Source organism: Lepus europaeus, chromosome 14, assembly GCF_033115175.1.
Source record: "Lepus europaeus isolate LE1 chromosome 14, mLepTim1.pri, whole genome shotgun sequence".
Taxonomy (NCBI): domain Eukaryota; kingdom Metazoa; phylum Chordata; class Mammalia; order Lagomorpha; family Leporidae; genus Lepus; species Lepus europaeus.
Window position 1 is genome coordinate 28441347 of NC_084840.1, and position 26526 is coordinate 28467872.

The 26526-nt window shown below is 44.8% G+C and overlaps 1 protein-coding gene across 2 annotated transcripts in view; it reads right to left on the minus strand.

Moving 5' to 3' along the window:
* The window catches only part of PTPN14 (protein tyrosine phosphatase non-receptor type 14), a 191323-nt gene that overhangs the window by 153108 nt on the left and 11689 nt on the right, over positions 1 to 26526 (minus strand). The window contains exon 1 of one of the 2 annotated variants that reach the window (XM_062210343.1): positions 24015 to 24036. The exons of the other annotated variant lie outside the window; for it this stretch is intronic. The gene's annotated coding sequence lies outside the window, so the exon portion shown is untranslated. Of the gene's footprint in view, positions 1 to 24014; positions 24037 to 26526 lie in introns of those variants that run through there. 2 annotated transcript variants of the gene reach the window in all.

Here is a 26526-nt window from a genome sequence, read left to right on the forward strand (position 1 = left end):
ATTTTTTAATATAAAGACTACTTCTAATGTTTATAGAAAGCTTTTAAGCAGGCAACAGTACCAAAAGCTTTAGTTGCATGTAATAAATGTTCAGGTTGTCACTGTATCTTCTTCCACCAGAAGACGGCCGGGGAGGTGGGTGGCTCTCTCCAAGGTCTCAGTCACCCAACTGTACACATCTGCAGCCCAAAGCAGCCTCTGTGAGGGGTGGGAGATCTCAAATTTTTCTTGTTTTTTTTTTTTAATCTGTTTCCAGTCCAGATGCCTGGTCCCTATAAATAGGAATGTCTCATTGTCACATGCAGAGGAGCAGACAAAAAGCACATGTCTCCAAACAAGAACACCATTTGTTTTTTATGTTTTGTACCAAGGAAAGCACTATTTTATATTGGTCCCTAACTGCACAGCTGTGCTCGAATGAAATAAAAATTCGTAGCAATCATTCTACTCCTCTCTAAAAGATGGCAAACTATTCATGGATACCACCTGTTTTCTTTGCAAGGAATGAGTCATAAAACTTTGGTGCTATGTAAATTCTATTTGCAAAAGAACAAGAAAAACTTCACAGTCTCACATACTTAAAAGAACAAACTATGAAAGGTATATGGCCTTAGTCAAAGGCAAGGAATGGTTAACCATTATTCATTCTGAGCAGGAGGTCTCACCAAAGATTAGTTAGTGCCTGGCACGTTGTAAGAGTTAACTATTAACCAACTAGCTAACAACATCCCCCTGGATCCTTCTCAGCCCTCCACATCTGCCAACCAGAAAGGCAGGAATGCCTCCCATTTCTGAGCCTACACCAGACATATCCATTTCTCCATAAATGCTCTATCCATAAAGGATATCCAAGGAATCAAGAGGTCAACATATGTTATCTTCAATTAATTAATTTTTTTTTTTTTTGACAGGCAGAGTGGATAGTGAGAGAGAGAGACAGACAGAAAGGTCTTCCTTTTTGCCATTGGTTCACCCTCCAATGGCCGCCGCGGCCAGCGCATCGTGCTGATCCGAAGCCAGGAGCCAGGTGCTTCTCCTGGTCTCCCATGCAGATGCAGGGCCCAAGCACTTGGGCCATCCTCCACTGCCTTCCTGGGCCATAGCAGAGAGCTGGCCTGGAAGAGGGGCAACAGGGATAGAATCCGGAGCCCCAACCAGGACTAGAACCCGGTGTGCCGGTGCCGCAAGGTGGAGGATTAGCCTGTTAAGCCACGGCGCCAGCCATCTTCTTCAATTAATCTTGAGTCAGCAGGGGTTCACCCTACATCATTAAATCCCAGAATGAGATTTTTTTTTTAAAGATTTATTTATTTATTTATTTATTTATTTATTTGAAAGTCAGAGTTACACAGAGAAGGAGAGGCAGAGAGAGAGAGGTCTTCCATCCCCTGGTTAATTCCCCAAATGGTCACAACAGCTGGAGCTGCGCTGTTCCGAAGCCAGGAGCCAGGAGCTTCTTGCAGGTCTTCCACATGAGTGCAGGGGCCCACGGACTTGGGCCATCCTCTTCTGCTTTCCCAGGCCACAGCAGAGAGCTGGATGGGAAGTGGAGCAGTGAACCAGTGTGCACATGGGATGCCAGCACCACAGGTGGTGGCTTTACCAGCTACACTACAGCGCCAGCCCTCCAGAATAAGATTTTTAAGAGATGTATACAACACCTTTTATTCCTACAAATTGGCTATCACAGAGTTTAAATTTACTCTCTTCCAGGATTGGGGGTGAGGCAAGGGCTGCTTAAACATTATTATTTTCATGAACTTAATTTAACCAATTTCTATTTGTTCCACCCTCAGTACCAACTAATGACATAGTAATTAAATATAAAGGGAAAATGATTTATTTATTTTCCCTGCATATCCACTTTAGTTTACCAATCCTAAATGCAATGAACTTCGACACTATCACATGGCCTCGGCTTTCTGAGTAAAGGTTCACGTGGGTGGGCATCGGATGCAGGACTTGAGATGCTGCTTTGGGAAGACAGCACACCATATCAGAGTGACTGGCTTTGAGCCCCAGCTCCACGTCTGATTCCAGTTTTCTGATGATGTGTACCCTGGGAGGCAACGGGTGACAGCTCGAGAACTTGGGTCCCTGCTACCCACATGGGAGACCTGGATTGAGCTCTAGCCTCCTGGTTCCAGCCTAAACCCCAGCTATTGTGGGCATCTGGACAGTGAACCAGCAGATGAAAGGTCTAGCTTTCAAATAAATAAAAACAGAGGGCTGGAGCTGTGGCATAGCAGAGAAAGCCACCACCTGCAGTGCCAGCATCCCATATGGGTACCGGTGCGAGTCCTGGCTGCTCCACTTCTGATACATCTCTCTACGACGGCCTGGGAAGGCACTAAAAGATGACCCAAGGCCTTGGGCCCCTGCACCTGTGTTGGAGATTTGGAAGAAGCTCCTGGCTGCTGGCTTTGGATTGGCCCAGCCCTGGCCATTGAGGCCATTTGGGGAGTGAACCAGCACATGGAAGATCTCTCTGTGTGTCTCTCTCTCCGTCTCTGCCTCTCTCTAGCTGTGACTTTCAAATAAATAAATAAATCTTTAAAAAAAGAACTACTTCAACTTCTTCACCTCACTTGCCCTCTCTACCTTCATCTCATCTCCAAAAGCTTAATCAGATGCCACAGACAGGTGCTTTCAGGATAGAAAGCAACGCTTCTGTGTTGGTCTGAGGGTCAGAGACCCTCTCATTGTGTCTGCACTTGTTCTGATGGGTCTGAACCCTGGCCAGCACACAGTAGGTCCTCTGTGAATGAATGATGCAGTCTCTGAGCAGTTAAAGCCAGAGGCCAGGGTTCCTGCCTTCAGTTTCTGATTCCCTAATGACTCTCCCAGTCAGAGCAGCTGGGTAAGTGTTTCCATTTCTGTAAAAGAACAAAATCATCCTGAGAAGATTGCCCCAATACAAGAAGGAATAATATAAAACACATTTTTACAACATTTGAAAATTCCCAGACTTAAAGCTACTAAATCATAAAATATACAACAAAACCATTGCCAGTAAGTATATGTCAAGACGTTCACCAACGGGAGCCACCAGGGAGAGGGAAAATGAAGTCACAGTGAGATAGCCCTTCACACCAAGTAAACAAAACAGAAAACATCAAGTACTGATGAGGATGTGGCAAAACGGAAATGCTTGTACACTCTGGGTGAAAATGTAGAATGGTGCAGCTGCCATGGAAACAGTACGGCACTGCCTCAAAAAGCTAAAATTGGTCTGACTGTAGGATTCCCTGTGTGGGAACTGAAAGCGGCATCTGCATACTCACGTTCAGAGCAGCATTACTCACAGTAGGCAAAAGGTAGAAGTACTCCAAGTGTCCGTCAACCAAACTGATAAACACATACAACGGAACATTATTCAGTCTTAAAAAGGAAGGAAGTCCAGTCATCTGCTACAACATCGATGAAATTATGCTGCATGAAGTAAGTGTCCTGTGTTTTCTTAGATTCTGTATTTGTCTATTTAGCATCCATTCATCACAGGACCAAGTACGCCAGCCCCATTTTCTTAGTTTCTGCATTCTTGACGCGCTGGCATTTGTGGACTGGCTGAATGGGAGAGACTGTCCCTCCCAGGGCTCCTCAATTGTTAGAGACAGCAAAGGGCTAATTCCTCTATGCCCATGCATCTTTCCCATGGAAACTAATCAATTCAGCACCTTCTCCTTTACCAAACTCTCACACACACCAAGCAAATGATGGTCCTGTCCCAAATCAACCAAGGGCCAGGTACCAGACAACTGTAGCCCAAAGCCCACAATAAGAATTATTCCAACTCACCAGCCCCTAGGTGCTGCCCCTGTCCCACCCTTCCTGTGCACACTACAATAAAAGGCTCTGGCCTCAGCCTTCCTGTCACTCCTTCTGTTTCCAGACCGACCTTGCTACTTTCCCACATGGCCCTACATAGTCCAGCATGCTCCTCCTGTTTGGAAAATGTCAATAATAAGACATGTCTAAAAAGTCTCTTGGGTATAATTGGCAGAATAAGCCCAACACACAAGACAAATACTGTGTGATCCCACACCCATGAAGTATCCAGAGCAGCTAAACTCAGAGAAAGAGAAGGCAGGAATGGTTGTTACCCAGGGCTGAGGGCAGGAGAAGATGCAGAGTTGGTCAATGGGGACACAGCTTCAGTTCTGCAAACTGAGAAAGTTCTGGGTACTTGGTACACAACAGTGTGAAAATACTTAACATCAAACTGTACTCTTGAGAAAATGGCTAGATTAGTAATTTGTTATGTATTTTTACCACCATTTTCAAAAATTAAAAAATAAATCCTACCAGGAATCTTGATGTAAACACCAATTCAAAACTAAAGAGCATTTAACCTTGGAAGCATAACTGACCTACATATTCAGCTAGAGAACGGCCTTGTCTGGACCAAGATGCAGCAGCAAAACCTAGAAGGCAGTTGAGGAAAGCAGTAGAACGGAAGCTGGAAACCAGTACCCTTAAAGGGTAATGCAGTCCACAGATATTCATTCCTCCATTCAACAAACATTTACTTGGTACCTACTGTCTGCCAAGCACCATTCTAGATGCTGCGCACAGAGCAGTAAATAAAACAGACTAAAAACCCTACTTACAACCTGATAGTTTATTTGGGCTCAGTTTTATTTGAAAACTGGAATGTGTTAAACCACTATTCCGGAATCAGATGCCTTATCCATTAGGCCACGCGGCCCCACGGCTCAAACCACTATTCCAACATGAAGACACTGCACAATCAAAATACTGGGTTTCTTTGGATTTTTTTTTTTACTAGCCCTTAAAAAAAAAAAAAAAAAAAAAAAAAAAAAAAAAAAAAAACCTCTAGCATCTCTGGCCTGGATTTTAGCCCAGCAACAATTATCTGGGACTTAAGAGACAGGGCAAGCACTCTCTGGTTTGCCACAGTCCCACCTCTCTCTGTGTGCAACAGGTGTACATCACTCAAGTACTTCTCCTACCTAGCCACACAGGCATTCGAGTCTTTAACCTACACTGTATTTGGTGCCTGGGCTTCAAAGTCAGACATCACAATGTTTCAATCCCACATCTCTCAATACTATCTGACCTGAGTTAAACTCTGCCTCAGTTTTCCCACTGACAAAGTGGGGGTGACAATAAGTGTACCTATCTCATTAGGCTGCCATAAAGATGGGTACATAATATCTAACACAATACTTGGCAAAGCACTTAAATCCTTGCTATCTTTATTACTTTTTGTTGTTTTCTGGTTATTCTCATCCTCCTCCTCCTCATCATGACAAGAGGTGTAATTAAAATAGGGAGATTTCAGGACCCAATCAGAAGTGAAAGATTCCCTCCTTGCACCCACTCCCCAGTTTTTCTGTTCTCCCCCTGGCATTTTGAAGTCCAGAGTAGTCTCAGAGTTGGAACCCCAGAGGGTCTTTTCCCATCTGGATACTCCCAGGCTACAAATTCCAGAGCAGCAGGCACCGTCAGCATACAGCCCCAGGAAGCCAAATTAACAGTCTGAGGCTGTCCGTGCACAGGACAAAACACCTCCATCTGTAGGGGCAGCAAGCCTGGTGCCTGGGGTCCTCAAGTTCTCAGCAGAGATGCCATGAAGGGATCGTGATGTGAAGATGTGCTGTGTGTAACGTCGCGTGTAGCTGCTTAGGGCCACTCATCTGCCAGCCTGGGGAGATTCTGCAACATCATCAAAGGTCTTACAGCAGCTGCCCAAGGACAGTTACGTATAAACCTGTGGTTTCCTGTCCACAGAAACTGGAAAGACACCCAGGAAATGAGTGAAAATGCAGATTCCAAGGATACGCCACTGAAGACCAATTCATGAGTCTGGAGTTCCCCAAAACAACTTTTTTTTGGACAGGCAGAGTTAGACAGTGAGAGAGACAGAGAGAAAGGTCTTCCTTTTTCCGTTGGTTCATCCCCCGCAAATGGCCGCCACGGCCAGCACGCTGCGCTGATCCGAAGCCAGGAGCCAGGTGCTTCCTCCTGGTCTCCCATGCGGGTGCAGGGCCCAAGCACTTGGGCCATTCTCCACTGCTTCCTGGGCCACAGCAGAGAGCTGGACTGGAAGAGAAGCAACTGGGACAGAACTGGGACTAGAAGCCGGGGTGCCGGCGCTGCAGGCAGAGGATTAGCCTAGTGAGCTGTGGTGCCAGCCTCCAAAACAACCTTAATTTGAGCACATATCCAGGCAGATGGGGCTGTCTTGAGTGTGCCCAAGCTACTCAGAGAGTAACGTCTATCCCTGCCATCACACGAAGCCCTCAGCCTAGGACCTAGCTAACAGCACTTGGTTCAAGATCGCACCGAGGGTGCGGAGACCTGCCATGTGCTGCTGGACCCTCATTTCAGAAAGGGAATAAGAGTGCACAGGGAGCACGGATGCACAAAGCAGAGACGCGAGCCCCTGGTGCAGCACGTGGACCAGTCACAAGCAAGCAGCGGCCCTTAACCCTGCTCAGCTCCCGACAGCTCTGCTCTACCAGTCAGCCAGAACCCAGCACCCACTTTCCTCCACTATCCACCCCTGTGACCGAGTGGGACCAAGAGCAACAAAGAAATTCTTCCTCTTAACTTGTCTTTGATGGCCACAGAGCTCAGGGAGCACTAGCATCTGCTCAATGCCCTGTGACCAGGCAAAATAATTCAGCACGAAGATCCCTCCATAAGCGGAAGAAAACCTGCTTTCATTGAAAGACAATGAAAAACATACTCACCAGTCAACTGAGTTTCTGAAAAACAAGAGTTCAACAAGCTCACTGAATTACTGATCCTATACAGGGAGTTTCTTTTTCACTTCCATCTCTCAGGAAATGCCTTGCTATCTCACTGCCCTTGGAAAGGTTACATTTAGCAAAACACCACTTTCCTGGCCAAACAGCAGTTGGGTTGGTACTGTCACTGCGGCCGCACCCTTGGCACGCAACTTTTCAAAGCTCTTGATATCTGGGTACATTCACCAGAACCCCTCCTCCAAACGCACAGAGGCAGGAAGCACACCTCCACCTCACCCCCAGAGGAAGCTGATCCGCCCCACCCACTCTACACCACCCGCAGGTTCTCACGAGAACCCCCTCTACATCGGCACCTCCGTGGCGAGGGGCCCTTTCAGAAAACAAGAGTTCGGACAGTTGCTTCTTCACCCACCCCTCAGAGCTGCAGCCACAACACTGAAGGGAGAAGACTATTTTCTGGATGCTGCTGCTTTGTTCTATCTTCTTTAATGCTAAGAGGCTGAGTCTTCCTACAGATTGCAAAGGAATTCCCTGGCCTGCAGGTTGTGACCAATGAGCCGCACTGCCGTCCCCGTGGGCACGTGTCCAGCAGAGGCACGGCTGTGAGATGCGTGCCAGGCAGCTGCTGCGTGTGCCAGAACACTGGCATTCCTGCGCAACAGATGGTTTATTCAGATATGTTGACTTTCCTGCTGGACATCATTCTTGCCAGATTAGCACCGGAGCAAAACAAACACGAAATGTGGTTTGGTGAAGGGTGTTTGAAGCTACCCATTACTAAAAGCTAGCCCAAGCAATATATATTCCTCCCAGAATCGTAAATATTTATTTTTCTTGGGAACAGATTCAAAGGAAACAGAATGGCCGTTCATGTTTGAAAACACTGGATTAGCTCTGATAAATAAAAAAAAAAAATTTTAAATAATTAAAAAAAAAAAAAAAAAAACTCAGGCAGGTATTGAATGTCCCAGCTAGTAAAATTCTGATCGTTCCAAATAGAAAAGTCACACTGTCGCCATCATATGCAGATTTGAAGGCCATTCTAGCACCTCTCCCCCCAAACCCAGCCATGGTGGACTCCTCCTAGCTTCCTAAATACTCCCTGAACTTGAAGGCGTCCCCTCCTCACCTCGCTCCCAGCCAGTGTTCCTTCTCTCCTCCTGGAGAAAGTCTTCTTGTCTTCCTACCAGACACATCCGATTCATCCTTCCACACTCATCTCTATCCTCTTGGGCTAAGCCTGTCTCCTGCCACACAGGCAAATAGAAGATGCGGCAGCTCCACACCTTCACAACAGTGTGTGGCAGATCCATCACTCCTTCTGCCTCAAGGGCACGGCTGCCTCCACTGCTGAGCAAGCCTGCAGGGGCACTGCAAATCGTTCCCAGCAAGCACACTGGGCAATCAAACCAAAGCACATGCTCTGTCCGCCTTTCACAAGTCAACTCTACTGAAAGAACTCAAACACAGGGCTGGTGCTGTGGCGTAGTAGGCTAGGCTTCCGCCTGCAGTGCTGGCAGCCCATATGGGCATCGATTCGAGTTCCAGCTGCTCCACTTCTGATCCAGCTCTCAGCTATGGCCTGGGAAAGCAATAGAAGATGGCTCAAGTCCTTGGGCCCCTGCACCCATGTGGGAGACCTGGAAGAAGCTCCTGGCTCCTTGGCTTCATACTGGCCCAGCTCCGGCCATTGCAGCCATTTGGGGAGTGAACCAGCAGATGGAAGACCTTTCTGTCTGTCCCTCTCTGTCTATAACTCTACCTCTCAAATAAATAAATAAAATCTTTAAAAGGGAAAAAAAAATTAAGTCAATATGAACATTCACCCTTAAAAAAAAAAAACTCAGAATGAAGAACCTTTCCTCAAGTCTGTCTCACTGGCACCAACCATCAAGGCTGAGATTTTGAAGACAAAGTCCACACCGAATCTCAGGAAGCAGCTTGAGATGCCGTTGCCAGCTCAATTCGCCAGATCTAACAAGGACTAAAGCACAGCCAAAGATGACACATCAGTTAACTACCTGATCCCAAAACCCTTATCACAGTGCTAACCAGAGGTCATAAGTGAACATGTAAGCACACACCAGCAAAGAGAAACCTGTGCCTCTTCAGAGATAAAAAGGGGGAAAAAAAAATCAGAATGGGCGGAAGGGGAGAAAAACAGAAACGACTTAAAGTATAAAAAAACTTAGCCTCCTGGCCGGCGCTGCGGCTCAATAGGCTAAACCTCCGCCGGCAGCACCAGCACACCGGGTTCTGGTCCCGGTTGTTCCTCTTCCAGGCCAGCTCTCTGCTGTGGCCCCGGAGTGCAGTGGAGGATGGCCCAAGTGCTTGGGCCCTGCACCTGCATGGGAGACCAGGAGAAGCACCTGGCTCCTGGCTTCGGATCAGCGCAGTGCGCTGGCCACAACGGCCATTGCAGGGTAAACCAATGGAAAAGGAAGACCTTTCTCTCTGTCTCTGTCCACTCTGTCCAAAAAAAAAAAAAAAAACTTAGCCTCTCAAAAAGGAACTGTGTTTTGATACCTGTTCTTAACTTCTTAGCTACCATCTCTGCTTCACCTTGCCTATTTTAGCAACACGAGTTTGTCAGAAGATTGAACTGAGTGCTGTAACCCAGTATTTATCAGAATCTCTTCCCAATGATGAAATGATTAAGTTCAATAGCAACACAACATCTAAAAATGTTAGCTCTTTCTACCCAACTGAAATATAATTTCAGCAAATCAAACCACTTCTCTATTCACCAGCACAAAAATAAGGCTTTCCTAGGAACAAAGACAACCTGCCTCAGATTTTAAGAAACCGTATCTTCAGAATAGTTCTTTTTAAACTTTCATTTACTTAGTTTCATTTGGTTTGAAGGCAGAGAGCAAGCAAAATAGCGAGAGAGCGCACCTGATTGCTGGTTCACTCCCCAAATGCCCACAAACAGCACAGCTGTGCCAGGAGCCCTAGAATTCAATCCAGGTTTCCCATGTGAGTGGCAGGGACTCAAGGACTTGAACCATCACCTGCTGTCTCCCAGGATAGGCATTAGCAGGAAATTAGATCAGAAGTGGAGTAGGCAGGACTTGAACCAGGCACTAAAATAGAACTGCAGGTGTCCCAAGTAGTGAAATAACCATTGGACCACATGCCCACAAGCAGAGCAATATTTTATTTCACAGTTGTTTATTAGGCAGATTAAATGTTATGTTATACAAACTATTCAAATACAGGCTTCTTTTGGCTAAAATTACTATTCTCTCCCAACCACTGTAGTGGCAAATACTTCACAAGGAATGAAGAACACCAGATAATCAAATAACTTTTCACACAGAGAGTATGATTCTTCAAAACTAAATTTCCTGTAAGTTCTCTTGTGCCCAAGGACTAAAACCATCCAAATCCCACCAGACAGAGGGGTCAGCTGCATCGAAGTGGGAAAGAATAAGGAAGAGGGACAGTAAGCTGTTCTTTGTGCTACCTCTAAATACAACAGCTATTAACTCATTAAAACAATTCTGCTTTCACTTTATCTCAAGCTATATTCAGCTAATCTCAAACAAAAGAGAATTTAAAAGCTACTATACAAAAACAAAGTGTCTTTATATTACCCAAAGAGCAAAACAAAATAAATGGTAGCCTGAGGAAGCCGTCCTCGGAATCTGCGCCGTGCTGTTTCATATTCCAGGTGTTTTGGTTTTAACCTACAAACCCAGAGCCTGACCTTGTGGTGCAGTGCATTAAATCAACATTGAGCTCTGCCACCCACGTGGGAGACCCAGAGAGAGTTCTGGGTCCCTGCTTCAGCCTGGCCCAGTCCTGGCTGTTGTGGGCATTTGAGGCGTGAACTAGCAGACCTCTCTCTCTGTCTCTTCCTGTTACTCCTCCGCCTTTCAAATAAATAGATCTTTAAAAAGTAAAAAATTATATCCCCAGAGAATTCAATCACTGACTTTAAGTAAAAAAAAAAAAAGCAAACAAACAGAAAACTTCAGAATTGAGAGGGATCTTCACATTCCTACAGCTGGGTCAACTGCATTCCTGTATCAAAGCCCATCCCACTTCTCAAAATTCTGAGTCCATTCTCTACCCTTGTCCCCAATTAGGAGCACTTACTCGGTTTACAGCCCCTACCTGCAACACCTGAAGCTCTCAGTACTGCTTGCTGGTCCACAATAAACCTAGGTTAACTTCCTAATATACACTGATTCAGCCCAGAGACAGTTTTTAACAATGTATCCAAATAAAAAAAGTATCCAAGTAACAAAATCTCAGACACTACCATCACTTTTATTTATACAACAGGTTAACATCAAACTATTAACTCATTAAAACAATTCTGCTTAGACTTCTGCTAGGTGATACAGATAATTGCTTGTATAATTGGTTTTCTAACAGAACATTAAATGAAAGTGTTTTCAAGTTTAACTGGATTGTTAATATTCACATGTAGTTTACCTCTCCCACTCCATGACAGATTTTAGTCCAGATATTTAAAAAAAAAAAACAGCAAAGTCCATCAAGGATGAATTAGATTAATTACAGCTCTGCCTGCCCTGCCCATCACTGGATGAAGTAGAACAAGCCACACTGGCAGGAAGGAAGGGACATGGGAGATGACCACCCACCCCAGAGCTCACCTGGATGCTCAGTGCCAGGCCTTCTGGGAGAAAATTATATAGACTTCTTATCTAGAAATACCGTGCTTTTTTCCTTTTCAGTTTTTCTATCCTTTCCAAACTACGTCAAAATAAATAAAAATGAACACTGAGAACATTTTAGCATCTTTTACTTTAAATCTGACTACGGTAACCAATGAAATCAAGTCATCAACTCCAGCACAAGGCAACCTGGAACCTAAAAGCAAAGCACCCCACACTTGAGCAGCAGGTGGGAACATAATGGGCCCCATCTCAAATCCATCCAGGGCCACGGCCGAGATTCTGATGACTGTCTCTCACAGCGGGAACAGAGGAGCAGGCCAAAGGACATCTACAGACCCTCCCACCCTCCTCTTTTATGGCTCTGCATGCCCCATATACTTCCCTCCGCCACTCTGACTTGTTGAGTTTATTGGGATCAGCTTTGTGATTAAGTGCCTTGTAAATAAATACAAAACATTTCAGCAGTTCACTCAAATGTTTTACTGCCTGACCTCCTGCTTGGAGGTTACACATGGAGCTGATGAAAAGAATGTCATAGGCATTCCTTTCTACCCACCTGGACTAAATGGTTATTTATCCCTAGGCTAGTGTCTCTTTCAGGGGCTGAAACAGGTTTGTTGCCAACTGTAGCACAGAGGGTAAATAAAACAGATCCACAATTCACCAGGTCTATATGTCACCTTACACAAAGAATTTTAGGGAGAGTCGTCTTTTTCTATGTAGAGAATCAGATTTGTCTTTAAAAATTAGAGGTTTTTTTAAGCACTTTAATAGAATTTAAAATGTTGAAAAGGCACACATCAGTGAAAGGTTTATGCCACACACAGCAAGCTGATAGCCTGAATAAAAACACCTCTTAACTAAATGCACAGACATGCATATTGTTTTCATAAAGTACTGAACATTTCCTTAGTAGCTAAAAGGATTTCTTGGCCACCTACTGCAGCCCAGGTATATTTAACAGAGCAGACTCCTCCCCCTGTGAGAAAAGGATGTATAAATACTGAGCTGATGACAGTATCAACAATTAGAAACAAAAGCGAGCAGGAAACGGGCAACAGAAAAGACCATGAACAGACAAAAAAGCAGCAGTTAGGAAAAGTGTGGGCACCACTGCTCCAGCATATCTCCCAATTGTCAGAAGGCACCCACAACCACGCTTCAGAAATTATTTTTTTATAACATTTATTTATTTGAAAGGCAGAGGGCAAGAGATAAAGGGAGACACAGAGAAAAAGACACCTTCTATTTGCTGGTTCACTCCCCAAATGGCCCCAATGGCTATGGCTGGGCCAAGCTGGAGCCAGGAGCCTGGGACTCCATCCAGGTCTCCCATATTGGTGGCAGGGACTCAAGGTTTGGGATTATATTCGATTGCATTCCCAGGCGCATTATCAGGAAACTGAACTAGAAATCAAACAGCCAGGAAGAGAACCGGCACTCAGATATGGATGCAGCATAATTCACTGTGCCAAAACGCTGGTCCATGTTTCAGATTTTTGCTTTTATTTGGTCTATAAGAAAAATGTGCCTTGTAAATCAGAAGTTTCTTGCAACATGTTTTCCCACAAATATTAAAGATTTCTTTTTTTTAAGATTTTATTTATTTGAAAGAGTTACAGAGAGACATAGAGCGAGAGCGAGCGAGCGAGAGAGACATCTTCCATTCCGCTGGTTCACTCTCCAAATGACCGCAACGGCCAGAGCTGTGCTGATCCGAAGCCACGAGCCAGGAGCTTCTCCCAGGTCTCCTACGTGGGTGCAGGAGCCCATGGAATTGGGCCATCTTCAACTGCTTTCCCAGGCCACAGTAGAAAGCAGGATCGGAAGTAGAGCAGCTGGGACTTAAACTGGTGCCCACATGGGATGCCAGTACTGCAGGCAGCGGCTTTATTTGCTACACCACAGTGCTGGCCCCAAGATTTCATACCAGTAATGTAGCTCCTTACAGATTCAAAAGAGAAGCCAATGGCTAACTTGGAGGTTGGTAAAATCATTACCAATCCAAAACTGGATTGGCAATTAACAAATTGCATCATAATGTAACACCAAACTGCACAAGTAATTAACAAGTTTCAGGTTTTGGAGTATTTCAAATTTACTTGGGATTACAGATGGTCAACTGGTATGTCTATATAAATACTCCAAAATCCAGAAACACCTGAAACTTGAAACACCTCTAGTCCCAAGCATTCCACATAAGGGGTGCCTGTATCTCTTCATTTTTTAAAAAAATATTTATTTTATTATTTTTTGAAGTTAGAGTTACAGAGAGAGAGAGAAGGAGAGGCAGAGAGAGAGGTCTTCCATCCACTGGTTCACGTCCCAGTTGGCCTCAACCGCCAGAGCTGGGCTGATCCTAAGCCAGGAGCTAGGAGCTTCCTCCAAGTCTCCCACGCAGGTACAGGGGCCCAAGCACTTGGGCCATCTTCTACTGCTTTCCCAGGCCATAGCAAGGAGCTGGATCAGAAGTAGAACAGCCTGGTCTCAAACTGGCACCCATATGGGATACCAGCACTGCAGGACAGGGCTTTAACCTGAGCACTGGCCCCCAGGATATTTTATTTTATAATGTTTATTTGGGAGACAGAACTATCTGCTGGTTCACCCCCCTCCCCAAATGCCTGCAAAAGCTTTCAGTAGCTAGGAGCCAGGAACTCAATCCAGGTCTCTCCCACATGGGTGCCAAGAACCCAATTACTTGAGCCACCACCACTGCCTCTCACCATCTGCCTTAGCAGGAAGCTAGCTAAAGTCAGAAGACAAGTAATCAAACGCAGGCACACCCAGAGAGGGAAGGTATTCTAACTACTGGGCTCAACACCAGCCCCTAGGCAGTGTAGAGAAAGGACAAGCATAAATGAAGACCACCAGAGGGAAAGACATGAGTGTGAGTAGTGAAAGCTTTACTTCAAACAAAGGACAATGAATTCTGCAAATACCATGGTGTTTCCAATTATTTCGTGTGCCACTTCATGCTAAAGGACTCTCAAAATTGCAGGTGATATCACCTATATTTGAAATGCTGGGGAGATAAAATGGAGAGGAAAAAGGAGGCAGCTGGTAGGCCTTTGAAGCAGCTGGGAAACAGCTTTTGGAATCATCCAAGAATTTTAAGATACAATCATAGTCAGCCAGGCACCTAAGATTACAAGAGACTGATACACCATGAACACCTGGGCAAACCTTACATTGTCACAATAAGGATTTACGAGAACAGGCCTGTCCTTATTACTTTTTTTTTTTTTTTTTTTTTTTTTTTTTTTGACAGGCAGAGTTAGACTGTGAGAAAAAGAGAGGTCTTCCTTTTCCGTTGGTTTACCACCCCCAAACACCCGCTAAGGCCAGCGCGATACACCGATCCAAAGCCAGCAGCCAGGTGCTTCCTCCTGGTCTCCCATGCAGGTGCAGGGCCCAAGCACTTGGGCCATCCTCCACTGCCTTCCCGGGCCACAGCAGAGAGCTGGACTGGAAGAGGGGCAACCGGGACAGAATCCGGTGCCCCGACCGGGACTAGAACCCGGGGTACCGGTGCCGTAGGCAGAGGATTAGCCTAGTGAGCCAGGGTGCCAACCATCCTTATTACATTTAACATCTGCCTGCTCCTTCTTCCCTGTATCTTTCCATTTTCCGCACTCCTAAGAATGAACCCAGAGCAATTACTCTTGAGTGGCTTCAAGCCTTTGGTGACTGGAAGGCCTGAGGGTAGGTAGTTCCAGTGAAAGCACCAGTGGTCTATTCCAGGTGGCCACCCCAGGAGCACTGGCCAGCAGACAAAGCTGGAAACCTGCACTATTTTTAGACTTAAATAGTATTTGAAATCAGAGTAGCTAGATTCTACAGTATGCTGCTTAAGAAACAACAAGACTTTCGCCAGATGGCTGAGAACTTAAGTGCCAATGTCAACGTCGTTTCTATAGGAAAAACCAACTCCTTGTTTGAGTTGGCTTTAAAAGTCTTGGAAATCCTCCTTTATAAAGTAGGCCTAGAAGATGAAATGGTATGTATAAGTCAAAGCTTGAAAAGGTAAAAGAAAAATAATGGCAATTTGTGTTAATAAAAATAAATTGCAGGACCAACGCTGTGATGCAGAGGGTTAAAGCCCCAGCCTGTAGCGCCAGCATTCCATGTGGGCGCTGGTTTGATCCGGCTGCTCCACTTCTGATCCAGCTCTCTGCTGTGGCCTGGGAAAGCAGATAAAGATGGCCCAAGTCCTTGGGCCCCTCCACCCACGTGGGAGACCCAGAAAAAACTCCTGGCTCCTGGCTTTGGATCAGCGCAGCTTTGGCCATTATAGCCATTTGGGGAGTAAACCAGTGGATGGAAGACTCTCTCCCTCTGTGTCTACCTCTCTCTGTAACTCTGTCAAATAAATAAAATAAATCTTTAAATATTTAAAATAAATAAATTGCATGTATGCCTACATGTAGAATAAAAGATTTTTGGTTAAATTAAAATCCAGTTACTTAGAGAAAAAAGTAAGCAGCATAAAGCTGTGCTTTGAAAAGCATCAAAGGGTTAAAAATAGTACAGGAACAAAAGAAAGACAACACTGTGAAACCATGCTCCTCTCCAAAACGCTGTTTGGAAATCATTGGCCCACCTCCCACTGTTCTTGATTCTCTCTGGTCTATCATGTTCTGCTCTCTAGACCAGAGATTTCCCATTCAGAATTTGAAACACCCCAGACGTGTCAAAGTATTTAAAAATAAGTGATGAAATGCTCAAAATGAATTAATGTCATAAGCATATGCTCTAAAGAAATCCGCTACCGAGGGTCTCAAGAAACCTAAAACCTTGGAAATTATGTTGCAATTCCCAAAAGTAAAGAAACCACAATCCCAGAGAGCAGCGGTGCATCCAGAATAGGCAGCAACCCCACAACAAAATATACCCAAACAAAATTATTATTAATTTAAATGAATGTAAACACAAGGATATTGCATACGTTACTGCCCCATTTTACACAGGGAGGATCAGAGGCAAAGGCCCCAGAATCACTCACATAAACTATGATTGCAAACCAAACATTTGAATTTACGGTTTCAATTTGCTACTTGAATCTTTCCCTGGACAAAAATAAGCCAGTTTCTTCTGAGAAGAATAGAGGTTTCCTTCTTTACTCTGACCACAAATTCAATGGCAGCGTTAAAACACGGTCTTCTAAGTAGGGAATTTTCACGGAAGTGTGGGCTGGGAACCTGCAGAATCACATTCTATTAGATTAACTAACTCTTGGTGAAGACAAGGAAACTGAGTCATGAGGAGCTGAGCAGCTTGCTGAAAACCAAAATAGCTCATTAGTGGCAGAAGGAAGAGTCAGGTTTCTGAAATTCCACAGGAGTGAACTTTCCATGACAGACATGGGCAGTGATGGGGGATGGGTGGAGGGACGGGGCCCATCCTTACACATCTGCATAGAGTGGTTTCATCTTACATGGCCTAAGGGCTTCTCACGAGGCAAGCCAGAGTCAATTTTAGTGGTGACTGGATAATTTATTTAGATATCGAGGTGATTAAAATTAAGCTGGAGTTACAGCAGACACAGCAACAGTAACTGAAAAACATTCCAATATTCACTATTTGGTCTTCTAAAGTTCAAATAATAATTCATGGGAAAACATCATTTGAATATATTCGATTCCTGGGAAAAGATATGCAATAAACTACCCTTGGGGCTGGCACTGTGGCTTGGGGGGGGGGGGGGGGGAGTCATAACGGGCGCCAGTTTGAGTCCACTTCTGATCCAGCTCCCTGCTAATGCGCCTAGGAAAGCAGCAGAAGATAAGATGGCCCAAATGCTTGGACCCCTGCATCTATGGGGAGACCTGGAAGATGCTCCTGGCTCCTGACTTCAGATTGGCCCACTCTGGCAACTGCAGCCATTTGAGGAGTGAATCAATGGAAGAAAAATGTCTCTCTCTCTCTCTCTGCCTCTGCAACTCTGCCTTTCAAATAAATAAACATTAAAAGAAAAGGAAAGAAAGGAAAAAAGCAGGGAAGCAGCTCTGCCGTCCTTCAAAAAAAAGGAAACTACCCTTAGAATCCATTAAGGACTCAAGATGACTGGGCTACTAAAAGAAGAAAAGAGACAGACAGAACTTCAGTAGTCATTCTTCAAGCACTGCACTCAGAAACAAAACACAGCAATGAAAGGAACCCAAGAGAATTCCAGAGTATGTCTGACAGAACTGCAAGAAGTTCACAGAAAAATAGATTTAAAAGATAAGTTTAGGAGTAGGCTATTGGCACAATGGTTAAGACAACACCTGGGATGTCTGCACCCCGTATCAGAGCACCTTGGTTAGAGTCCTGGCTCCACTCCTGAGTCCAGCTTCCCGCTAATGCACACCCTGGGAGGCAGCAGGTGATAGCTCCTTCCACTAATGTAGGAGACCCTGATAAGTTCCCGTCCCCTGGCTTTGGCCCGGCTCAGATCTGGCTGTTGCAGGCATGTGGGCAATTAACTAACAGATAGAAGATCAATTAATCTCTCTCCCTCTTTCAAATACATAAAATATTTTTTAAAAATGAGTTTTAGTGTGACAGTCACAGCCTACATGTCAAGAAGATGAGCCCTAATCTATGTCATGGATACCTGACCAACAGCACATGTTTGTGAAACTAAGGTCTTCAAGCAGCAGAAACAAGAAGAAAACATGTCACACTCCAGAGGGCTAGCTGGAAAATACATTTGGACTTGACACCTGAGTAGAGGAGCAACACAGAATATGCCGCATGTCTGTCTACAGAGTGCAGCAGGGAGACAGAGAAATCAACCCGGTCTGGCCACTGACCACCTTATGAACAACCTCTACCAACTCATGGGTGCCAACAAGCATGCACGAAGAACAGGGTATAAGCAGGCACAAACTTGCCTTGTGTTTCAAAAGGTACTCATTGTATTGAATAGTCAACGTTGCTGATGGGACAAACCTACTACTTAAGAAACACAGAGGGATGCAAATGTGCAAAAAAGCTGTCTAACAGTCATAGGTCATCTTAGGTCAATGACTACAACTTTTTGCTTGACAATCACCTATTAGGTTACCCCATGTAAGTGGAATCCACTGGTAGGGTGACATAGCGACATACAGGTTCAGAGGGAAGGAAAATGCATGAGAAAGAAGTACCAGAGAGTACACATAGCAACACTAACTGATTTCAAGTAACACAGAAGAGGGACCCCTAGGTGACCAACCCCAAGCCACAAAGCCCCATACACATATAATACATCCTGCACACTTAGCCTCAACTCTCCCAAAATTCAGTGAAGCAGAACACATGTCAAGGATAAGAATGCCTTTGTTTTCAAAACTACTAGCAGCTTAAGAAAATATCTATGGGTGCCAGCATTGTACAGCAGTGGGCTAAGCTGCCACCCGCGACATGGGCATCCTCTATGGGTGCCAGTTCCTGTCCCAGCTGCTCCAGTTCAGATCCTTCTTCCTGCTAATGTGCCTGGGAACACAGAAGAGGATGGCCTAAGTGCCTAGGCCTCTGCACCCATGGGAGACCTAAATGAAGCTCCTGGCTTCAGATCAGCCTAGCCCAGGACAGTGCAGCCATTTGAGGAGTGAACCAGCAGGTAGATCTCTGTCTTTCCTTTTCTCTCTCTGTAACTCTGTCTTTCAAATAAATAAATAAATGTATTTTTTTAAAAAAATCGATAAGAATGACAACCTTTAAGAAGAGTTTGGTAGTAACCTCTTTATAAATTCAACCCAAGATATATAATGTTCCAATATCAACAAGCATCCTATTTCACTGCACTGATGGTTTCTAAAAGCTTTTATTCTGTAGTTACTTGGTTTCTTCAATGTTAACATAAAGCACTCTCATCCTCATTACTGAGTTTCAATACCGAATTTTACATAAAGGTTGACTTGTTCTAAAATCAAAACTTTGTAAAGCATGGGTCCTCATCTTTCAAAGAAACCTGCATTGAATTCCAGGAAGATTTACACAAAAGTAACTGAAATCAAAATAAAAATCCATTTGGAACCAAAAGTCCAAAGACTTTCAAGGCAAACCTACTCAAACCTATTTTATTTCAACAGTAATCCAAGTCTCAACAGCCACCACAGGAACACTTGCAGTACACGTTTAACATTCCACAGCCAGCAGCTACTACTGTTCAAATAAATGCTGGTTCACACCTCAACCTGCTTCTCCCACACTTCCGCTGGCTTCCCACAGAGCTGGAATATTTCTTACAAGCGTCACCAAGCTGTGTCTCCAAATAGAGAGAACTGATTCCTCAGTTCTGAGAATTTCTGACATTCCTCAGCTAAACGAGGTGGAAGGCACCTGCACTCCGGTGATAGCTGCCAGATCCAACTGTCACTGGCGAGCCCCATCCCTCTCCTCCCTGTACTCGGATTGAGCAGCTGGAAGAGCTCTCCTACCTTCCCTGCAAAGGCGCCTTGCCCCTGCTGCAAGGAAATACACATAAGCCAGGATGCTCATGGGGATGTCCAGACACCACCATTCCCAAGCAGAAGCCAAAGACAAGTGCAGCAGCGGGCCACACGACACTTGGAAAGTAGACCAAGTAAGAGGATACAATTGTTAATAAAAGGGTTTTGCTTACAGTTTGTGGGGAAAAGCTAAGGGAAAGACCAGTTCTTATATTTCAGGTGGTATTTTCTGTCACAAAAACTAGACGGCAATAGGTGAATCTGAAAACCATGGCATCAAAGCCATCCAGTGTCAGGCAACAGGGCAATAAACAAATCCCTTCCCCTGAGACTTTAAAACATGCAACAAAATTCAGCAATTTGAGGTTTTGCCACTTACCCATTTCCATAATAACTGCCTTATTCTGATTCAGATATAAAACCTTCAAGTACATGTTTTGTTCTTGTTTCACTATCATCCCAATGTTTATTCATTCTTTTTTAAAAAGATTTTATGTATTTGAAAGACAGAGTTGGGGGGGGGGGGTCCTTTCATCTGCTGGTTCACTCCCCAAATGGCTGCAAATGCCAGAGCTGAGCCTATCCAGAGCTGAGCCTATCCGGAGTCAGGAGCTTCTCCCAGGTCTCCTACGTGGGTACAGGGGCCCATTCTCTGATGCGCATTAGCAGGGAGCTGGATTGGAAGTGGAGTAGCCGGGACTCGAACTGGAGCCCATATGGGATGCCAATGCTTCAGGCTGGGGCTTTAACCTGCTGCGTCACAACAACGGTCCTCATTCTTATTATTAATATTTTTTTTGAAAGGCAGAACATAGAGAGAGAGAGAGATCATCCTCCCTGGCTGACTCCTCAACTGCCTGCAACAGCCAGGTTGGGCCAGACTGAAGCCATGAGCCAAGAACCCCATTTGGATCTCAAGTGCGGATGGCAGGGCCCCAGTTCTTGAGCCATCATCTGCTGCTTCCCAGAGTACGCATTAGCAAAAACCTGGATCCAAATGGGAGGCAGGACCCAAACTCAGGCACTTTGATACGTCACACAGGTGTCTCAAGCAACAGCTTAACCAACTGCACCACACTACCCACCTGTACTGTTTTATTTTAATGTAAGGATAAAAACGGGTTTAACACGTAGTCTACTATGGGGTCAGCACTGCAGTGCAGCAGCACCATCCCCTATGAGTGCTTGTTCAAGTCACAGTTGCTCCATTTCCAACGTAGCTCCAGGATAACAAACCTGAGAAAATAGTGAAAGATGAGTCCCTGCCACCAACGTGGGAGATCTGCAAGGAGTTCCAAGCTCCTGGCTTTGGCGTGGCCCAACCCCAGCCATTGCAGCCATTTAGGGAGGGAGCCTATGGATGGAGAATAGATACTCTCCCTCCCTCCCCTCCTCTCTCCCTTCCCTCGTATGTGTGTGTGTGTGTGTGTGTAACTCTGCCTTTCAAATAAATAAATATTTTTAAAACAAAAAAAAAGAAAACAAAGATGATGAAAATGAGTATTCTTTACAATGACCCAATGACCTTCAAAAACCAGGAAAGAAAACTATGGGTGGTCCTTGCTTCATTCAATCTAATTGACAGAGTAACAATACAATTCCTTGTAAAAATCTCCAATTTAAAATAGCTCCATTTAAAATAGCACTGTGGCATAGTAGGTTAAGCCTCCATCTGTGGAACTAGCATCCAATATGGATGCCAGTTCAAGTCCCGGCAGCTCCACTTCCAATCCAGCTCTCTGCTATGGCCTAGGAAAGCAGCAGAAGATGGCCCAAATGCTTGGGCCTCTGTAACCACGTGGGAGACCCAGTTGTGGCCATTTGGGGAGTAAACTACCAATGGAAGATCTCTGTCTATCCCTCTAACTCTGCCTCTCAAATAAACAAATAAGCAAATCTTTAAATATATATATATCACCATGAACAACTGCAAAACTGTAAGGAATTATGAAACTAACAGAATTAAAATTGCAAAACTGAGCACTTGTAGAATTTGAGGAAAGTTGTCTACTTAAACTTTGATGAGAGCACTATAGAGTGATCACCTTTCCAGGAAGCAGCCTGGCTGTATGTAACAATACCTACAACAAGCAATTCACGCCCTCTGACCCACCAAGCCACCAAAACCACACTCTAGGAAAATACTTCAAAGAAAACAGATGAGATTCATTGAACAATGTTGATGGTGAAGTTACTTAAAATTGTCAAAATTGGGCACAATCCAAATATCAAACCACAATGGCTAAATCAATTACAATATAATAAAAATGGGATTACTGATTCCCAGATCTTTACTGCCTCACTATAATATACTCTGTCCATTTTCCTGTCGGGGGAGCGTGGGTCCTTCATTCTACGATTTCGGCTGGGTCATGTGATACATACTTGAGCCAATGCAATGTGAGCAGACAACCAATTTGCTATGTCTACACAGCAGCTTTCAGTGAGACTGCGAGCTCCTGACTACACTGCTGCCCTCAGCCATGAGAAGCACGTCCCAGATACGGGCCGTCCTTCAGTCTGGATCCTGGAAGCCAAGACACAGAAGCTGAACTGAGTGCAGTCAAGCCACCAAGAGTCGCAGCCCACCCATGACACTCATATAACATGGAGATGCTGTAAACCACTAAGAACCTGGAAAATTTTCTGTTATCACAGGAAAGACTAACAACAGTTTAATGGCAATAACCTGTCATCACAATATGGCTAGCTATACAAGACAACATCATTGTAAAAAGCTCATTAAGAAGAAGGCAAAAATAGGCAGATCCAATGATATACATATAAGGCAAACCAAAAAGCACCAGAAATCAACTATAAATGATATCATTCTTTATAATTAACTTCCTTTTGTCAATAAAGTAAATGTTCACACTTCATTCACATCTATTCCAAAATATCTTTTAATTCCCACTTAAACGCTACTTTGGGGGCAGCGCTGTGGCAAAGCAGGTAAAGCTGCCGCCTGCAGTGCTGGCACCCCATATGGGCACCACTTCCAATCCAGTTCTATGGCCTGGGAAAGCAGTGGAAGATGGCCCAAGTTCTTGGGCCCCTGCACACAGGTGGGAGACCAGAAGAAGCTCCTGGCTCCTGGCTTCAGATTGGCACAGCTCTGGCTGCTGCAGCCAACTGGGGAGTGAACCAGTGGATGGAAGATCTCTTTCTCTCTCTCTGCCTCTCCTTCTCTCTCTGTGTAACTCTGCCTTTCAAATAATTAAATAAATCTTTTTTAAAAATTAAGTTAAATTAAAAATGCTTTTTTGTAAATCCATTTTCAACCACTCTACACATACCACCTTCATAATTGAAGGAATTCTATCCAGCAAAATTGTTTCTACTTTAGAGGATATAGATTAGTGAATATTTGTGGCAAAAGTCAACCTAGTGATTTCCAAAAGAAATGTATCATGACACATAAATATGAGCCTAGAGGTAATTTTTATTTCTTACTAGTCACATGTAAATAGCAAATAAAGACAGGTGAAATTAATTCTGATAACACATGTAACTCAGTATACTCAAAATATAAGCATTTTAACATGTAACCAATAAAAATTTAGGATTACTTTACATTCTGCTCTCAACGTCCCACGTACATTTGATTCTGACAGTAGCTTCTCAGCTCAAAACTGTCACATTATGAATGCTGAGTGGCCACATGGGGCAAATGGCTACATTATCATTGCTAATTCTTTTTTTAAGATTTATTTATTTATTTGAAAGGCAGAGTTAGAGAGACAGAGAAAGAAAGAGATCTTCCATCCACTGGTTCACTCCTGGCCAGGAGCTGGGCAGGTCCAAAGCTAGGAGCCAGGAGCTTCTGGGTCTCCCATGAGGTTGGCAGGGGCCCCAGGATTTAGGCCATCTTCCACTGCTTTCCCAGGACACTAACAGGGAGCTGGTTTACAAGTGAAGCAGCCAGGATTTGAACCGTGCCCACATGGGATGCCAGCATCACAGCCTGTGGCTTTACCCACCACGACACAGTGCCAGGCCTGGATGATGATTCTTTTAAAGATTATGAAATAAATAAAAATGGAGCCAGCACTGTGGCATAGCGGGTAAAGACACTGCCTACAATGCCATCATCCCATATGGGTGCCAGTTTGAGCCCCACCTGCGCTTCTTCCGATCCTGCTCCCTGCTGATGCACCTGGGAAAGCAGCATAACATGGCCCAAGTACTTGGGCCCCTGCACTCACGTAAGAGTCCCAGAAGCTCCTGGCTCCTGGCTTCCGCCTGGCCCAGCTCAGGTGTTGCGGCTATTTGAGGGAATGAACCAGCAGATGAAAGATCTCTCTTTGTCTCTCCTTCTCTAACTCTGCCTTTCAAAAGAAAAAAAGATTATGAACATACAAAAATACTTTACCTTCAAAAACATCAAAACTCATTTATTAAACAAACCAATGGATGGATGAAGGGAAAGAGGAAGAAAAGGCCAGGGGAGAGGGGGGTTGGCAGGGAGGGACACTTGTACTTGTTCACATAACAACGCCTTTGTTAAATGCTCAACTACAAAAAACAATTTAAGCACAGGCAGCTGTTAAGAAAATAACTGCCATGACATTTCCAGAGCTCGCTATGGCTCCCACCTCCCTAGCCTGCCTGCTTCCTTCTTGGCAGTGTGAGGAAGCAGCGGGAGGGGCAGGCGGATGGCGGCCAGCACTTGCAGAGCCAAGAGAGTCAGCAGTGCCGCGTGCACTAACCCCACCTGCCAGCCTTGGTTCAGAGGTGCTCCAAATACACCAGAATATTTCTTGGAAAGGGAAGCTTCCTGTAGGGCCCCAGGTTTCATTAAACTTTATCCTCCAAAGCATTATAAATAGGTAAAATTAGACTAACCACTTACTGGCTTTTTTTTTTTTTTTAAGATTTATTTATTTATTTGAAAGGCAGAGTCACAGAGAGGCAGAAGCAGAGAGAGAGGTCTTCCATCCACTGGTTCACTCCCCAGATAACCACAATGGCCGGAGCTGTACCAATCCGAAGCCAGGAGCTTCTTGTGGGTCTCCAATGTAGGTGCAGGGGCCCAAGGACTTGGACCATCTTCAACTGCTTTCCCACCCCATAGCAGACAGCTGGATTGGGAGTGGAACATCCGGGACTCAAACCCACACCCATATGGGATGCTGGCACTGCAGGTGGCAGCCCCATTTACTGGTTTTAAACTTCCCCTGACAGTTGGTTTTGTGGGGGTCAGCGCTGTTGCATTGCTGTGGCATAGCAGGTAGAGCTGCCATGTGCAGAGCCAGCATCGCATATATGTACAAGTACTTGGCTGCTCCACTTCTGATCCAGCTCCCTGCTAATGCAACTGGAAAAGCAGTGGAGCGTGGCCCAAGTGCTTGGGTCTCTACACTCACATGGGAGACCTGGTAGAAGATCCTGGCTTCGGAGCAGCTCAGCTCTGGCCACCTGGGGAATGAACCTGTGGATAGAAGCCCGCTAACTCCCTCCCTCCTGGACTCTGCCTTTCAAACAAATAAATAAATATTTTTAAAAAATAGCTGGTTTTGTGAATAAATTTGTTATTTCACTTCACATTTGCTCTTGTTATGTGTTCCCAAAAGAAGTCCAGTTATTTTTAACAACTGTTAGTTGTGGTCTACTAATGAACATTTTAATAACCCAAGTCACTGTACTAAATTAGATGCTGAGATTCTTAAAGAACACACATCTTCTCCATTCCAGGTAGATTCTAACCCAAGATTCTCCCAGTATTTCATTCAATACCAGTGTCCCTTTAGGTGACAGATATTTCATAAAATTATTTAAAAAGATCCTCACTGGGCCAGTGCTATGGGCCCAGTGGGTAATGCTGCTCCCTACAATGCTAGCATCCCAGACGGGCGCCAGTTCGTGTCCCAGCTGCTCCACTTCTGAACCAGCTCCCTGCTAATGTGCTTGGGAAAGCGGCAGCAGATGGCCATGTGCTTGGGCCCCTGTATCCATGGAAAAAGCTCCTGGCTCTTAGCTTCAGTCTGGCCCAGTCCTGGCCATTTGGGAAGTGAGACAGTGTATGGAAGACCTTTCCCTCTGTAACTCTGCCTTTAAAATAAATCAAATATATCTTTACCAAAAAAAAATTTTTACTAAAATGACTTTCACTTTGAAGCACTTTGAATTACTGCAAAGATTCTCAGTATTTAACATGCTAATGTACAGACTTCAAAGTGCTGTGCAGTCTTATTACAGTTGAATCAATCTACAAATGAGAAAAAATAATAATGCAAACCATGAACCAAACATGAAAAAATGGGATAAGACTCACTGTCCCATGGAGACCAGCATCTTCTGAGGGTATCTGTATTGTGTTTCTGACACATTGTGCTGTGCACTATGTATTTCTCTATTGGACCATACCTGAGAAGGTATTAAATTTTTTTGACAGGCAGAGTTAGACAGTGAGAGAGAGAGACAGAGAGAGGAAGGTCTTCCTTCCGTTGGTTCACCCCCCAAATGGCCACTATGGCCGGCGCACTGACCTGATCCGAAGCCAGGAGCCAGGTGCTCCCTCCTGGTCTCCTATGTGGGTGCAGGGCCCAAGGACTTGGGCCATCCTCCACTGCACTCCCAGGCCACAGCAGAGAGCTGGACTGTAAGAGGAGCAACCGGGACTAGAACCCAGGGTGCTGGCGCTGCAGGTAGAGGATTAGCTTAGTGAGCCGCGGTGCCGGCCAGATATTTTTTTTTTTTTTTTTGCTTTTTTGTTTG